The 16,857-nt window shown below is 38.7% G+C and overlaps 1 pseudogene; it reads right to left on the minus strand.

Moving 5' to 3' along the window:
• Positions 1–11,847, minus strand: part of LOC108712302 — a 36,225-nt pseudogene extending 24,378 nt beyond the window's left edge.
• Between the last annotated feature and the right edge of the window lie 5,010 nt (positions 11,848–16,857).

Below are 16,857 nucleotides of genomic sequence, written 5' to 3' on the forward strand. Positions count from 1 at the left end.
CAGGGGTTTAGGGAAAGCACGTTCTTATAAATAACCGGAAGAAAGAAAGTGAGCAAAAGTAGTGGACATATACAGAAGAATACGGTTAGAATGGCACTTTCTGACCTCTAGATGATGTTATATTACAACTCCTAGCATTCTAAGACAGTCCTGTGCTAGTTACGGGATGCTGGGGATTTATGTACATTAACTTGTTTAAGTGATGCACATGGGGCGCCCATTGCCTATAAAGTATAGAGGCACTGCTTCCATCATTTCCATATTTCATTGAATACTATGTATTCTAGAAATTAATAAATAGTAAACTCAGTTTTGTGTACCATACATTTTTACTCTAGACAAAAACAGAAAAATATGTGATCAAAATGTCCAGTGGCTTTATTGTGCTGGGCAATCAAACACAACTAATATATGCATAATAAAGGTGTAGGGATTATAGAGGGTAGTTTTGGAATATTTTATACAGAATTATGCTTGTGCATCACTGTGTGCGTCCCTGTGCATAGCTTTAGAGCAGACTCCGTGCAATGAGACAGTGCAGTTCTTGTTTAACAGCCCTGTTTCCCTCTACCCACCCTGCTAGACCTTGTCTAGTTCCCCCTTGATCTGTGCATAATGTTGTTGCTGTAATTGCCTTATTTATCTTGTATCTCTCACACAAGCTGTGTGTGCACTGGCTTCCTGAGTTTGATGCATGCAAGTCCCAGCCGGGCCTGAGCGAAACTTCACTTACACTTCACAGCCATCTTGCCACCCTCCCACACTGTGTCCCTGTGCAGCCCCTGGATAAATCATCTTCGAAATTTACACTGGTAAAGTTTGGCTGCGGTTGGAGCTCCAGCTTCAGAGTTGCTGGAGCACCGGCCCATAACATGCACTAATTATGGAAGTTCTGGTCAGTGAGTGATGGATAGCCCTCCGCAAGGCAACCAAAGCATTCCCAGCACAACTGACAGAGTGGAGAGTAATATTCTGCAAGCAACTATTAATTCACAGCCAGAAGTGCCACTAGTCAAAACTGGCCTAAAACCTGCACCCAAACCAGAAAATGCTTAAAGAAGAAGGAAAGCTACAGAGGCAGATTATTGTGAATAGATTAGCCACAATAGTGCAAGCTATAACACTATCTTTACTCTGTAGACTACTTTACCATACCTGAGTAAACAGCTCTAGAAGTTCTATCTGGCTGTTTAGTATAGCAGCTGCCATATTAGCTTGGTGTGACATCACTTCCTGCTTGAGTCTCTCCCTGCTCACTCATAGCTCTGGGCTCAGATTAGAGCAAAGAGGGGAGAAGGGAGGGAGAAAGAGAGAAGCAAACTGAGCATGCTCAAGCCCTAGCCCTGGAGGTTTAAGCTGAAAACAGGAAGTCTGATACAGAAGCCCATGTGTACACAATAGAAGAAAAGAAATGTAGTGTGTCTTTTAACAAAGCATTACTTTGAGGGTTTACGGGTGTCTTTATATAGACCTTTCTGATAAAGCTTACTTAGTTTTAACCTTTCATTCTCCTTTAATAAAGTGAGACCTTGCTACCTTGCTTACCTATTGTAGTGTTGCAATACAGACACAAATTGTGTCAGTAGGTTATCCACCAATTTAGATTGTAAGCTCTAAGGGGCAGAGGCCTCCTACCCTTGTATCTCACCACTAAGCACATAATCTTGATTGTAACACCAAGTAGCTATATAATTTGGTATACAGTGTGAGCACATCAGTGTTCTCGGGCTGTGGTTTTCATAAAACCTCCCAGTCAAACATGTGATCAGAACCCTCTATTAATTCATACAAAAAGGTACGGAGAATGAAAGCAATGTTTTTTTATATATCTGAAGACTTGGCTCATGAAAAAATTACTGGACCAATGGGAACTGAAAATGTAAAAGCCCAACAACCACTGGCTTGGAGTAATACAAACTCAGGAAAGAAAAAGTAGCTAAACATTACAAACACAGCTTTGAAGCAGAAAGCCTAAAATCTAGATGGAGTTTGAATCCAACCTTGGCGCTATCCGCAAGGAGTTTCCATGTTCTCCCTGTGGGTTTCCAACATACATTCTGGTTTTCTCTCATACGAAAAACATACCGGCAGGTTAATTGGCCTTAATGTGTTGTGCGAGTGTTATAGGGACCATAAATTGTAAACACCACTGGGACATGGACTGACGTGAATGATTAACAATCTCTACATAAGCACCCGCTTAAATGTGTCACAGCCAGTAAATAATTGGTAATAAATAAAACATACATCTGCAGGAATTAAACATTCTAAAGCAGTGTACTGTTTGGAAGCCTTACTCTCATGGACAAGGACACATCTATCATGTTTACTCCCATATCTGCCTAATGCCCACTTTTTTCCCACCCCATCCAAATTGCTTTTTTTAAAAAAAACATTTCAAACTTTTTACCCAACTTACTTATTCTGTGTGTCTAGGTGGCCATAGATGCACTGATATTATTGTATGAAAGATCTTTCGTACGATAATCTTTGCATGTGGTGGGAAACAAGCCGACCGATATCAGTAGAATTTTAGTATGTCAGTCGAGCATATTTGAAGGTTCCCAAACATCGTTTCATTAATGCTGAATAGAGTTAAAGAATTCTTTTTGTTTTTACCTGTAATCTGATGATTCAGCTCTTAACGTTAGTAGAGTGGAAGAAAAATCTTTCGTACGACCAATGGTCATGGGAAAGATCGTAATTGTAGTGTGTATGGCCACCTTTACCCAATTTTATCCTCCCATTCTTAACGTTGGAGTTTTATAATTTTTTATTTATGTATGAACCCCTGTTTGTTAAAATTACACCTGATTTGTTACAATGTCATTGCTGTCTGTCATCAGGAAAATAATTCATAAACTCAGCGTACATTGATATTATGTATGAAGGGCAAGATGATGTATGACCATTTCATTTTTACAGACTGTATGGGAATTTATCTGGCCATACACTAAAAGAGCCACTCACCAACCTTAGGCTTATTTGATCATTTGGCCCTAGATCACAACAATGGCAAATGCTGAATTTTTAAACATGCCCAATCATTATATATCCAATTTTCGCCATAGACTCCACTTTTTCAAAATTTGTAAAAAAATATTTCCTTTTTCTCTATAATAATAAAACAGTACCTTGTACTTGATCCAGACTATAATTAATCCTTATTGGAAGCAAAACCAGCCTTCTGGGTTTATATGATGATAACTAGTAGAATTAAAGTATTAAAGTAGAATTTAGAAAGTTTTTCTAGTAGAATTAAAGTATGAAGATCCGAATTAAGGAAATATCCATTTTCCGGAAAACCACAGGCCCCAAGCATTCTGGATAACAGGTCCCATACCTGCACTACATTTTAGGGTTAACAGAAGTTCATTTTGCAGTTTTTTTACTGGATGGAAACGCTGAGGTATATATGATGCACTATAGCATTTGCACAACAGGCATGCTGACTCTCACATGTATATGAATAGGTAAACACCCATATTTCTCACCTCCATAAATGAGATGCCCAAACTCCAGAGTGGATTCCATATTGTTCTCCTGCAATACATTCTGGCTGCAAAATACAGAATTGGGGATTAGAACAAGAATAAGGAGAATTCACTCATTTGTAAATCAACATATGGCTCTAAATTCTTTCCAAGGTGAAACAAGTGCAAGGTCAGTGGACAGCTTTGTGCCCTGGACAGAGCTTCATGCTGTGCCCCTAATGCACCTGCCTGACTCACACTCTCTCTAACAGCTTCATAACCTGGGGCCCTGTACAAGAAACCAAACCAAGGAATTAGTGCCAGCTGACTGTGTTTTGGGGGGTTATTCAGGTCAGCACTTGAAGGAACAGTAACTAAGAGTCACTGTGTGATACTAAGTGTGTGGTGTGTATCAGTATTTTGCTTCAAGGAGTTCTCCCCAAAATACTCGGAGATGCAGGGCGGATACGCATAATATTACAACTCCTCACTCCAAACACATTTACCTGCCACTCTGTCTGTATTTTAACACAGTCCAGCAATGATAGGGTTATATATTGAGTACCATTTCCAACAAAGCAAGCAAACAAGCAGGATGACACCCCTCCTTTTATTTAATCCCATGTTTCAATTAACAAATGGATGGACCCCTTAATCTGTCAATCTCTTTAATGTACACCTGGGAACAGAAGGGTGATCTGCCCTTGTGCCATCAAAGGGGTCCTTAATTTAATTACCGTCTAGTTTTATCTACAACGAACATTTTGTACTTTAATCCATGCTTCAAACATGTAGCAGCACATGGTAAGAATACAGATCACTTTATATGGTAGACATTATTCAGGGGATCGTCTGTATGGTAAAACCCACAGGACCTGTAGAAGTATCTCTGGGCACACATTGGCTGATCCCACTGTTCAACATAAAGGCTGAATGACTAGATCAATGAGCAGTTTGGAAACATAACTAAATGACTTTTTGGGACCTAGTAACATGCCCTCAGTTACCTACAGGGGCCTCCATTCAAATACAGAGCCTGATGTGTCTATTGGCCATACAGATTTTCCAGTATGTGAGGGCAGAATCTGTTTGACCTTGAACAGAATCCCAACTCGACTGTTGATTGCTTTCGGCCCACACAAAGTCAGATTTAGTCATTTAAAAGGGAAGTAAAGTCTAAAATAGAATAAGGCTAGAAATGCTGTATTTTGTATACTAACATGAACTTACTGCACCAGAAGTCAAATAATAATAATTTATGCTTTCAAAGTTGGCCACAGGGGGTCACCATCTTGTTACTTTGTTAAACATCCTTGCAAGACCATGCACATGCTCAGTGTGGTCTGGGCTGCTTAGCGATTGTCATAAATTATCAAACCAGCACAAGTCAAATAATATCTGCTAGAAGCCAATACAGAAAGACTGATTAATAGTCAGAATAGGCAGACTGCACTGGGTTGTCATGTAATCTAATGTGGATTTTATAGTTTTTGTGTTGTTTAATACAAACTTTCTCCAACTCTGCAGAACCAGTGGCTTTTGCAAAATAACCCTCCAAATAGAATCCCAGTTTATCTGTTTAAATCTGGCTCCATGATCTTTGTCCCTGCAGCTGGAGTTGGAAACAGTAAAGGGGATGTAAAGTCAAAAATAAAATCCAATACAAATCTCTACACAGTCCCCGACTGCTCTACAGGGAAACAAACAAAGCTGCTTGAGTTCTGCATGGCTGGGAAATAAGGCAGGGGCTCCCCCTGCTGTTCATAAGTATGATTATTTCCCTGCAGAGCATTTAGGGACCGTCTGACAATTCCTATCCACAGCAGTAAATGAAGGGAGAATTTCACTGCATACAGTCAGGTTTCTTATAAAAATGGTACACATTTTTTAATTGAAGTATATTGGAGATAGGGTTCTTTTTCATTAAAGAAATTAAAAATGGGATTTTATTTTTTTGCCTTTACATGCCCTTTAAAGGGATTCTGTCATGATTTTTATGATGTAGTTTTTATTTCTAAATTACACTGTTTACACTGCAAATAATTCACTCTACAATATAAAATTTCATTCCTGAACCAGCAAGTTTTTTTTTTAGTTGTAATATTGGTGTGTAGGCAGCCATCTCAGGTTATTTTGCCTGGTCATGTTCTTTCAGAAAGAGCCAGCACTTTAGGATGGAACTACTTTCTGGCAGGTTGTTGTTTCTCCTACTCAATGTAACTGAAGTGTCGCAGTGGGACCTGGATTTTACTATTGAGTGCTGTTCTTAGATCTACCGGAGAGCTGTTATCTTGTGTTAGGGAGCTGTTATCTGGTTACCTTCCATTGTTCTGTTGATGGGCTGCTGAGGGGGGGGGGAAGGGAGGGGTGATATCACCCAACTTGCAGTACAGCAGTAAAGAGTGACTGAAATTTATCAGAGCACAAGTCACATGACTTGGGGCAGCTGGGAAACTGACAATATGTTTAGCCCCATGTCAGATTTAAAAATTAAATATAAAAAAATCTGTTTGCTCTTTTGAGAAACGGATATCAGTGCAGAATTCTGCTGGAGCAGCACTATTAACTGATGCTTTTTGAAAAACAACACGTTTTCCCATTAAAGTATCCCTTTAACGGAATAATAATACCTTTCTTTTTGTATGCTTCCAATCACATGGAGGGAAGAATTTTTATGACAATGGAGGAAGAGCAAAAATATGCAGCAGTTGGAAATACATTGCACTGCTACGTTTAATATCACACAAGGGACCCTTACTTGGCAAATAAAGCATTACAGCAGTCACAATCAAAGCTGTTACTATATTTTTAGCAGCTGCAGAGAACAGTGGTGAGTGTTGAACAGAAGATATAAATGCACTTGTTAGAGCAGCCTCTATAGTCTAGAGTCTTCTTGAAACAGGGGCTTGCCTACGGACACACTTTCCTCCTTAGTTTTGAATACCACATACAGTCACACAAATAGCAGAGGAACCTAGGACTCACCGCCATATAAGCATTTGTTCCCACATACGTCTTGGCAATAGAATTCACCAACTACAAAAAAGAAAACTTGTTAAAATGACTACAACATAAAATGGGTAATTATTTCTCATTTAATCCACCCATCAACAGCAAGGAGGATAGGAAAGAGAATGAAGAAATAAACGATGAAATAAAATAATATAGAGAGCCTTTATCTGCAGACATTAAACAGAAAATGATTAAAGCTCTCTTTCACACATGAAAATAAGAATATTGTTCCAGTGAATCGAGTATTTGCTTGGCTGATATTTGGGGTGGTGGAAGGCAAGGAGACTGGAAGCTATGGATATTATAGTCTAGTTAATACAAAGCTGCAGAACAGCCATATAACTAAACACTTGTTTTCCTGTCTCTTCTCACCTGTCCTAAACATTCCCTGTAAAGAACTACTTATAGCCTTGGGCTTAGAGAGCCTTTAGCAGGCAGGAAAAGTGAACATGTATTGGAGAACTAACTGCAGTTGGAGGACTGGATACAGTATATAAAAAGCACTGATTAAAAAAGAAAAACTGTAGAGGCAACAGGAGATATGAAAATAACTGCTTATGAAACTGCAGTATACAGTAAATACATTTGTTATGAAAGTAAAATTGACTGTAGATATACTTCCGATATAAAAAAACAATGACAGCTAATGTAAGAGAACTAACTGTAGATGGAGAATAAGATATAAAAAGGACTGTTTAGAATTCAGAAATAACTTTTGGAAAATAAATTATATATAAAAAAAGCACTACTTATGCTAGAAAACTAGATGTGGAGGGTGTCATTTCAGATACAATGGAAAGGACTGCTTAGGTTAGAAAACAAATCGGAGAAGGATATATGGATATAAAAACAAGGACTTTTGAGACTACATAACTATAGTGAAATAACTGCATTAAAAAAAAAGATATATATATATATATATATATATATATATATATATATATATATATATATATATATATATATATATATATATATATATAATAAGGCTGTTAGGGTTAGAGAATTGCTGAGAAAGAAATGTCAATATAAAATTATATTGTGATATGCTGGACATACTGTAGCTAGTAGCATACAAATGCCGTGTGAGTGGAGCTGGCAATGCAGCAGGTGGGGCCGTACAGAATAGCTTTTGGCCCCCTGAGCCTAGTGGTCTTTAGCTGAGGAGGGGACTGGAGGGCCCTATTGAAAGTGACATGACAGGAAGGTCAGGGGTCACTTTGATGGGTGCTCTCTGGGGAGGCTCTGAGATGGAAATGAATTACAATTTAGGGGGAGGGTCCTGCCCAGACCTCACAGTCTTTGTTTTGCTCAACATTCATTTTTTAATTATTATTATTTTTAATAACAGATTCCCCTGAATGTCTCCCCCCCCCACACAACTTAATTCCTTTGTCTGGACAGAACTGCTCTTTGACTAACTCCCCAGGCCGCATATTAATAAGGCCGCAATCCCATTTGTAATTACCACATCATCTGGTACTCTGTTTAACCCCCTGCCTGCTGGAAAGAGTAATAGTGCCCAACAGTACTTACAGTTCCACATCAGTAATATCTAGTAGGGAGATGCAGACTCACCTGTGTGCTCACACCAAAGTCACACAACTTCACATGGCGGCACGTGCTGACCAGCATGTTAGAAGGTTTAACATATGATGGGAAAAACCAACATGGTCTACATATAGGAGCAGATTTGTTAAGGGTTGAATTCAAAATTCAAAATTTTTTTATGGTCAAAACTGTCAAATTCGACTAGGGAATTTTCCAAACTCGATTTGAGTTTTTTTTAAAAAAAAAAATTCAAATTTGATTTTCTGGCCCTTTAAGAATTTGAATTTGACTATTCGCCACCTCAAACCTGCCACATTGATGATGGTTGTAGCCTTCCTGACATTCAATTTTTTTTGGAGAATTCGATTTCAGTATTCAGGTAAAATTCGTCCAAGTTTCGGATATTAGATTTTTTAATAAATAACCCCCCAATCAATTTCATGTAAAATCAAAAAAAAAACAAAAAACGCACATGATAAATGTGCCTCAAAGGGATACTGTCATGGGAAAACATGTTTTTTTCAAAACTGGCGCAGCCAGGAAATTGACAATGTCTAGCAACATGTCAGATTTCAAAATTGAATAATTGCGATTGAAAGTTATCCCATTTGTTTCCCCTTATCTCCAGGTCCAGGAATTCTATACCTTTGGAGTTAAGTATAGGTATCCATGTTTTCCCTTTTATTTTATAAACTGTTTGTAATTGTATTATTGAATATATGTCTCTTTTTATAACATCTTTTTTTAAATTGCACTGTTATGCCTTTTATAACATTAAATATATAAAGCTTAATAAGTTTGTCTTTGGTGCTCTAAACGAACCTATCCTGAGAGAGTGTAACTGTGAGCCTTAACCCTCTGCATGCTGATGGAAAATGCTAATCTGTGATTATGCTGATTAACCCTTGGTGTGCTGGTTGTATCAGTAGGAACTTACCCTGACTATAGTGAGAGAGTGTTTAATGTATTAGGGTATTGTGAGTTATTACCTGTTATAGAGAACAGGGGAATAGTCACATTAGGTTTCTATCGCCTGTTAATGATAGATGGTGGAAGCGAATGAGTTTTGTAGGTGTTGGTTGATATTTGGGGTGCTGTTATGCTAGTCTAACCTGTGTGCAAGGTGGGTGAGAGACTGAGTGAGTGACCCCTAATAGCCACACCTAAAGTCACGTGCGGCTGGAAGTACCGTATCTGTTACATTGCCAGTGAATGTTTTCAGTTGACAAAAGCCCATGTGGTGCTGCTTGCACCACTTTTCATTTATGTGAATAGAAAATGATCTGTAGCAGTTGTCAGGCATTTTGACCACTTCTGCGATCGTTAGTGATTCACTGTGGCATGGCCCTAAGGTTGGTGACACATGTAATATTTCCACCACATGGGCTGCTGACCATTGCCTTGAATAATGATGAATATTGACACCAGTTGGCATTCCCATCAATGGCAGGCATCCAGCAGAGCAAATCAGTCCCATCAGCCTTAAAGGTCAAGGAAAGTGGAAGTTGCCAAATAGTTAGGCACCACCAATGAATGCAATTGCTAAATTTTGGCCTGTTTTTTTTTTTTTTTTTACAGAAGACATGCACCAGACTGGGGTACTGTCCCACTATCTTCAATCATCCCTTTCATCTCACGCACAACACCACATTACAAATCAGTTTCAATGACTTTTGAGTGGAAAAGTACCTCCAGTTGGAGCAGCTTGGGATAAAATGAAAACAATCGTATTTACTAGGTGATGTCTAACAGGCTGACTTAACAGTTTGGCCTCTGGGTCAGTGATTTCATGTATCTCACAAAGCCCTGATCCAATTAGAAATCTTAAAAGCTTTGGTTCTGGCACCATAACTGGGATAAGCTATGGAAATACTCCAGATTTGGAAGCTTAAGCTGAATATAAAACTAGATAGACTTTGGTTATATGAAATACAATCCTAAAATGTGCTCATTTGTAGTGCAAGTTATTAGCCTACAGAGCATGTATTCAGTTGCAGCGAATACACTGGCATCACCCAAAGGATAATTCTCTGAGCTTCAGACTATACCTGCTGTGCATTAAAGTGTATATTGCAAAGGGGAAGCATAGACTGAACTGCTTACACTAAATATACCTACTAGTCAAGATTAGCACTACAGGAGGTCAAACCACTGCTTAAATGGAATCATTTATATATGAAAATAATAAGATTAACTTTCTTAAATATGTGTCATTTTTCTTATTGCTGTATTTGAGAGAGGAGATTGTTGCATAAAAATTTAAGATATAACCTTGCCACAGGGGATGTTAAAAATCATGTCTACACACCAAAATATCTCAAAAATGGGTACAATGATAGACTGATTAATCTCAGAATTGACCTTGTGGACCAAGGACTTCTCAAAAATCAATTACCCACCTCAGTTTCATTTCTAATGTAGGTAGAAATGTTAGTGCATTTAAAAGGACATGTCAACCGAAAAAAGAGTTTTTGGCCTACTAATAGAGAACATAATTCTCTGCAACTTTGCAATATACATTCATTACACATTTTCTATCAGTTTTAATTTATTTGTATTGCTAGTGAAAGCATTGTCTCTCTCCGGCTTTTGAAACAATGTAACACAATCCAATGGACTGACAGTCCTGTCTGACTTTTGCAACATTATATGAAAACTGACAACCAGGAGTTAAACAAATGCGGCTTTCAATAGCAATTACATTTACAAACAACATTTAAAGGGGTGGTTCACCTTTCAGGTAACTTTTAGTATGTAATAGAATGGCCAGTTTCAAGCAACATTTCAGTTGGTCTTCACTATTTATTTTGTGTAGTTTTTAATTATTTGTCTTTTTCTTCTGATTCTTTCCTGCTTTAAAATGGGGATCACTGACCCCCCATCTAAAAACAAAAGCTCTGTAAGGCAACACAATTATTATTATTGCTACTTTTTATTACTCCTTTTTATATTTAGACCCTCCCCTATTCATATTCCAGTCTCTCATTTAAATCAATGCATGGTTGCTAGGGGAATTTGGACCCTAGCAGCCAGATTGCTGAAATTGCTAAAATATCTCAATATCAACACAAAATATATGTAATTAAAACCAATTGCAAATTGTCTCAGAATATCACTCTCTACATCATACTAAAAGTTAGCTCTCACCCCTTTAAAGCGCTAACAATTTTAAACAAATTCATATTGGAAAGTTGGTTTTAATAGTGTTTTCTTTTATTGGGCAAAAAAATTATTATTGGGGTTGACATGTCCTTTATGCAACACAAGTTCCTCCTGTATCCAGCCATGCAGCAAGTTGCCTTTTATGATGTAATTGGCATCAGTGTAGCTTATCAGGGTACATCCTCCGACACCAATCACAAAGAAAGAGTCACCCACTGTGGAGGCTGAAGACAAGAAGGATGCTCTGGAAACATTATGCATATTCCATTAGTTATCTGAAAGGCAGTTGGGTCCTGTATGTTATATATGTCATAAACCAAGCAATGCTTTTTAATGTCTTCCAATGTTAGATTATAATAGAATGATAATGTTAAGAAAATTGTGGAAAGTTTGGGCAGACTGTGGGCGCTCAACTAAGGAAAAACTACATAGATTTACTGACCAATGCCTACACACTATCACAGCTAGGGTTGCCACCCGGCCGGTATATTACCGGCCTAGCCGGTAAAACATCTACCATGGCTGCGGCCGGTATTACAAATTTACTCGCAATGTAGTTGCCAGTAATTTGTAATACCCTTAAAAAAAAGCCCTTGGCCCGCCCCATATTCACTCAGAACTTACCTTTTTTTTCCAGGCTTCTGGCCATCGTGTGTGTTGCTCCGCCCCCTTTTGCATCACAGACAGCCCCCTTCAAGACACTTATTGATCAAGCTCCGAATATCTCAATCTTGAATAATTCATAGTTTTCAAAGCAAAAAAAAAAAAAAAACTACAAATTTTTCAAGATTTATTATAGTCTGATGGTCTAAAAACTCAGAATCCGAAAACCCAGCATCTAAAAGCTCTCGAGGTCCTGTATAAGTCAATGGGGAAGGTCCCAGTGTCTGCGCTGATGTCCATACCAAAGAGTTCGTAATTTTTGGGGAAAACCCCGAACAATTCTGCGTTTTTGGGAAAGCTTCGAAGCTTTCAGAGTTTTGCCCGACCCTATTTTTTCTGGTTTTTTTTCTTCATAAATAAGGCCCATTCGGGAATTAGAAATACTGAGATAAATTTGGATCTTAATAAATAACACCCTGAAAGTGTTTTCACTAAAAGAAAGCTTTTTATTACTAATGAAAGAACTAGACATTCATACAGAGTCCCTTTTTAGCCCAGTAAAATATTCTATAGCTAATTTTCCTATTGAGGGGCTATTAGCAGGGTTGTAAATTTCCACTCACTCCTGACTAATAAAATGCAAGGGAATGGACAATGCTTAACACTGAATGGACTGAGAACATTTTACCCCTGACTGGCAGATCTCAGTGCTCATCCATATTGGAATGGCACAATAAAGCTTTTGGTGGAAAATAGCAATACACAGATTACTGGTGTGATGACATTAATATTCATGGCTAGTGGCTAAAGGACACAGGCCAACTTATGTCCTCGAGGGCCACACTGTATCCACAGTAAATTATTTTGTAAATTATGTTTTGTAAATTAAATCTGGTGTGTTTGATTATGATGTATTAATTAAAGAAATCTCACAAACGGCCATCGATTGTAAATGAATTGCTCCTTCAAGACACATATGGTCTATGTATTCAAAATAAGCTCAGAATTACATTTTGTGGGAATATTTTGCCTTTAAATCAATGCCTTTAAATCAGACCTTTAGCAGGGGATCCGTAGATCTCAAGACACTGTCAACAAACAGCTTATCTACATCACCCTCCTGTTTCATGCTTTTCATTCAGATATTTATGTTGTTTTTATAAACTTTGTACAATTCACTTAGTAGTAGTAAAGCTTACTCCAGATCAGTAACCTGTAGCTATTGGATTTGTCTTACTGTAACAGTTCCCACTGATTGGTTGAATATGTTACTATTCTAGAATAAAATTATTCCAGTCTTTTAAATTCCTCCCCCACCCCTCAGGGCCCAAAAACTAGGGGTATGCAGAAGAGGCCTAGGGTGCAATGGTAACGGTGATGGTGCTGGGCAAGTACCTATTCTGCCTACCTTCCCCTAGTGGTTCGCTTACTTTGAGCACCCGCAACTTTAGGTCAGGCAATGTACACCCCTCCGACTAGAAACTCTTCTTAAGATGATCACAGATTCTCCAATCTGGCTACTTAGTCTGTTTACTATTGATCAAATTGTATGATTATTATTGTGGAGCAGGTGCTCCAAAACAGAAAATCTGGATTGCACTTGACCCACAATAGAAAGTGTATGCAATACACAATAGAACGGGGGTTGCACTTCCATGGTGATTACATTGATAAGTTCACAAGCTGACTTGTTGGATGACTGTAACTTGTCCACCAACATGTGAAGCCAACCTGAACAATGTGCAACCAACTGGTTGTGGTGCAGGCTAAAGTTCAGGAAAGCATTATAGGGAAAAAGCGACACAGAATCCTCCAAAATGAATCAACTATTGCTTGAACTGACTTTCTATTTCAGCATTAGACCAGTTGTTAATTTCCCAGCTTTAATATTCTATGAATTGTTTTTCTAAAATCATCATCCATAAATTCAAAACAGATGGAAATCCGGTTTCCCACAAAAAACGCTCCATAAAACCCAATTATTTACAGAGAATCGTACTGGAAGGGGGGGGGAATTCTGGTGTCCATCACGACTACATACTTTTTGCGCTAAAAAGGAGTGACACCAATTCTCCAAACACCCCAATATTCAAAACCTTATACAGGATTTCCAGCTCTGACATAATCTGTCTCTGCAGCTCCACAGTAATATCCAACGGAATGACCTATAGAGAAAATGGAGAGAGCATTGTTACTGATGGATACTATGTGCTTGGCTCTCACCCAAACACTGCTATGGCTTCATGTTAGAAGAGACACTACCGCTCTGAGTTCTGTTTGCTAAAAAAACACACTGACAGCATAAAGCTCTCAGCACGGAGACAAAAGGCCCCCATACATGCAGGGCAGCCATCAGGGGGGGGGACAGGGGGAGAGTTAGGGTTAGGGGGGCCCCGCCACGCCACACTTACTTGATTAGCCGGGCCCCCCATCTTTCTGAGAGCTGCTGACTTTGGGAAGGCATGGACGTTTAAGGGGCCCTGGCCACCAATTTTCTCATAATGTGGAGGGGGCCCTGGCCACCAATTTTTCTTTTCTCATGTGGGGAACTAGCCACCAATATTTTTTAATAGGGGGGCACTGGCCACAAATGTTTTTTTTATGGAGGGCCCTGACCACCAATATCTTTTTATTTTTTATTAACATGTGGGAACGCTAGCCACCAATATTTTTTTGTTTTTTTACTGTGTGGTGGGGGGCGACCTGTGGGGTTTGGGAGGGTCTGTAGCTGGGGCTTGCAGTGGGTGCAAGCCCAAGGAAATTTTGTCGTATGCCTGCATGGACCGATAAAAGCTATTGATTGGTCCGTGTGTGGAGCCCTCCGACAGGCTAACCCAATTGATATCTGGCTGAAAGTAAGCCAGATGTTAATCGGGCAGGGTAAAAAATCTAGTCGGATTGCAGCCGCATCTGTTTGTTAATGCTGTCCCGCGATCTGATTGGCCGTATTGCCTCCATTCTGATCTGATCGTTGGGCCCACAATCGGATAAACCCGATATCGCCCACCTCAGATTGGACCCATGATCGGATCAGCCCGATGTCGCCCACTTCAATGTGGGCATATCAGAGACAGATCTCTCATTTGGCGACATCGCCAAATGAGCGAATCTCCCTGTGTAAGGCCACGTTAAGGGGCAGATTTATCAATGGTTGAATTGAAAATTTGAGTTTTCGTGTTTTTTTATGGTCAAAATTGTTAAATTCAACTAGGGAGTTATTGAAATTCAATTTAAGTTTTTTTAAAAATTCAAATTCAATTTTTGAGATTTATCATACTCTGGCCCTTTAAGAACTCAAATTCAACTATTCGCCACCTAAAACCTGCCCAATTGCTGTTTAAGTCGATGGGAGAGGTCCAGCGATCAGTTTTTAGTTGTTTGCAGCCTTCCTGACATTTGGAGAAAAAACTAGATTCGATTCAAATTCGATTACAGTTTTCGGGTCGATTCTATTCATCAGAGTTTTAAAAATTAGATTTTATAAAAAAATTTCGATTGGTCGAATTTTGAGTTCATGGGAGTTTTAAAAAACTCACATGAATTCGAAATTCGACCTCTGATAAATGTGCCTCTAAATATCAGATGGTGAGTTTATTAAAGGGAAACTATTGCTATTATTAAAAAAAAAATCCACTAAACTGTAGTGGATGTTCAATAAAGCTATTGGTCAAATAGTTCATTATGTTCTTATTATGTTCTTATTATGTACAATATATAGTTAACACGTTACTTTTGAGTTCCTCAACCCATTTTATACCTGTCTGCAAAAAATGCTGAGTCGCTGACACGTTTCACCTGCTCTCATTGGCTGATTCTAGCAGAGACAGTAATTTGCAATGCACTACTGGCAAGTAGCAAGTTGCTTGCACTAGGGGAAACTAGTTAGGCTGAGGAAGCACAATTAGGGTAAGGACACACTCAGAGATTCGGGGATATCAAGTCGCCTGTCGACTAGTCACCTCGTCTTTTGAGCGACTATCTCCCCGAACTGCCTCAGCGTTTTTCCCCATAGGCTAGAATGAAAAGTAGAATGTGATAATGCACACGCGTCGATGAGTTTTCTATGGTCGCCCGAAGTTGCCTCACTGAGGAAATCTCCCCGAATCTCCTCGTGTGGACTTACTCTCTCAGACCATTTATATCCAAAACCATAAGAAAAATAGAATAAAACCTTTATGTGAATTACTATTGTTCATTATAATAGCGATACATCCCCAAGACTAGAGGAGGAAGTTTAATCTATTTATAATGAATCAGACCCTGCAAAGAACATTCTTGCCAATATATTTAAACAAATATCCATTAAGTGGCATTAAGGAGTGTTTTTGTTCCAGCATTTATGAAGCATTTCTTAGTGGAACAAGTAATATAGCTCCCACCGATGCTGATATCTGCAAACAAGCCAAGAATGGATGTTCTGTGTACACAAAAAGAGAGCTAGGATGGCACTCTTCTTTGCAGTCTATTAAAATGGGGAAAATACCCTTTACATTGTCCTTTTTAAACGGCACACTGGGGCTCAAGTTAACAAATCAGCCACTGTGCACTTACCCACAGAAACCAGTAACTTTACACAAACATAATGAAAGAAAGTTTAATTCTAAGCAACTTAGCATCCAAGAATGGAAAATATTCATTTAGTTTTAAGATTACTTGTAAATGTAATTTCTACTGAAACAGTCTCTGTCTGCCTGTTCAAAGTCTCCACACATCTGGTTCTAACTCCTGAGTCCATGTTAAAGATTCCAACTATATATCAAACCTGGAGAGAATGCTTTTTGCTAGCTACATTGTGTTTTAGATCCAGAGAACAGAAAAGGATATATAAATACTGTTTTTACCTGCAATTAAATTTACTTATAACTTTAGAACCACTAAAAAGTTTTAACTAATGTATATTGGAGAAGTTGCTTTGGATTAAATATTCCATCATTATGCAAAAAACTATCTTTAGGTGGAGTTGGCACCAACAATCAAATCCCATTAGGCACCCGTGCAGACTTGGGGGAGAACACCACATCCATGGCCCAATGTAGTCTTTACCCAATGGCATTTT

The sequence above is a fragment of the Xenopus laevis genome, chromosome 3S (genome assembly GCF_017654675.1).
Source record: "Xenopus laevis strain J_2021 chromosome 3S, Xenopus_laevis_v10.1, whole genome shotgun sequence".
NCBI lineage: Eukaryota > Metazoa > Chordata > Amphibia > Anura > Pipidae > Xenopus > Xenopus laevis.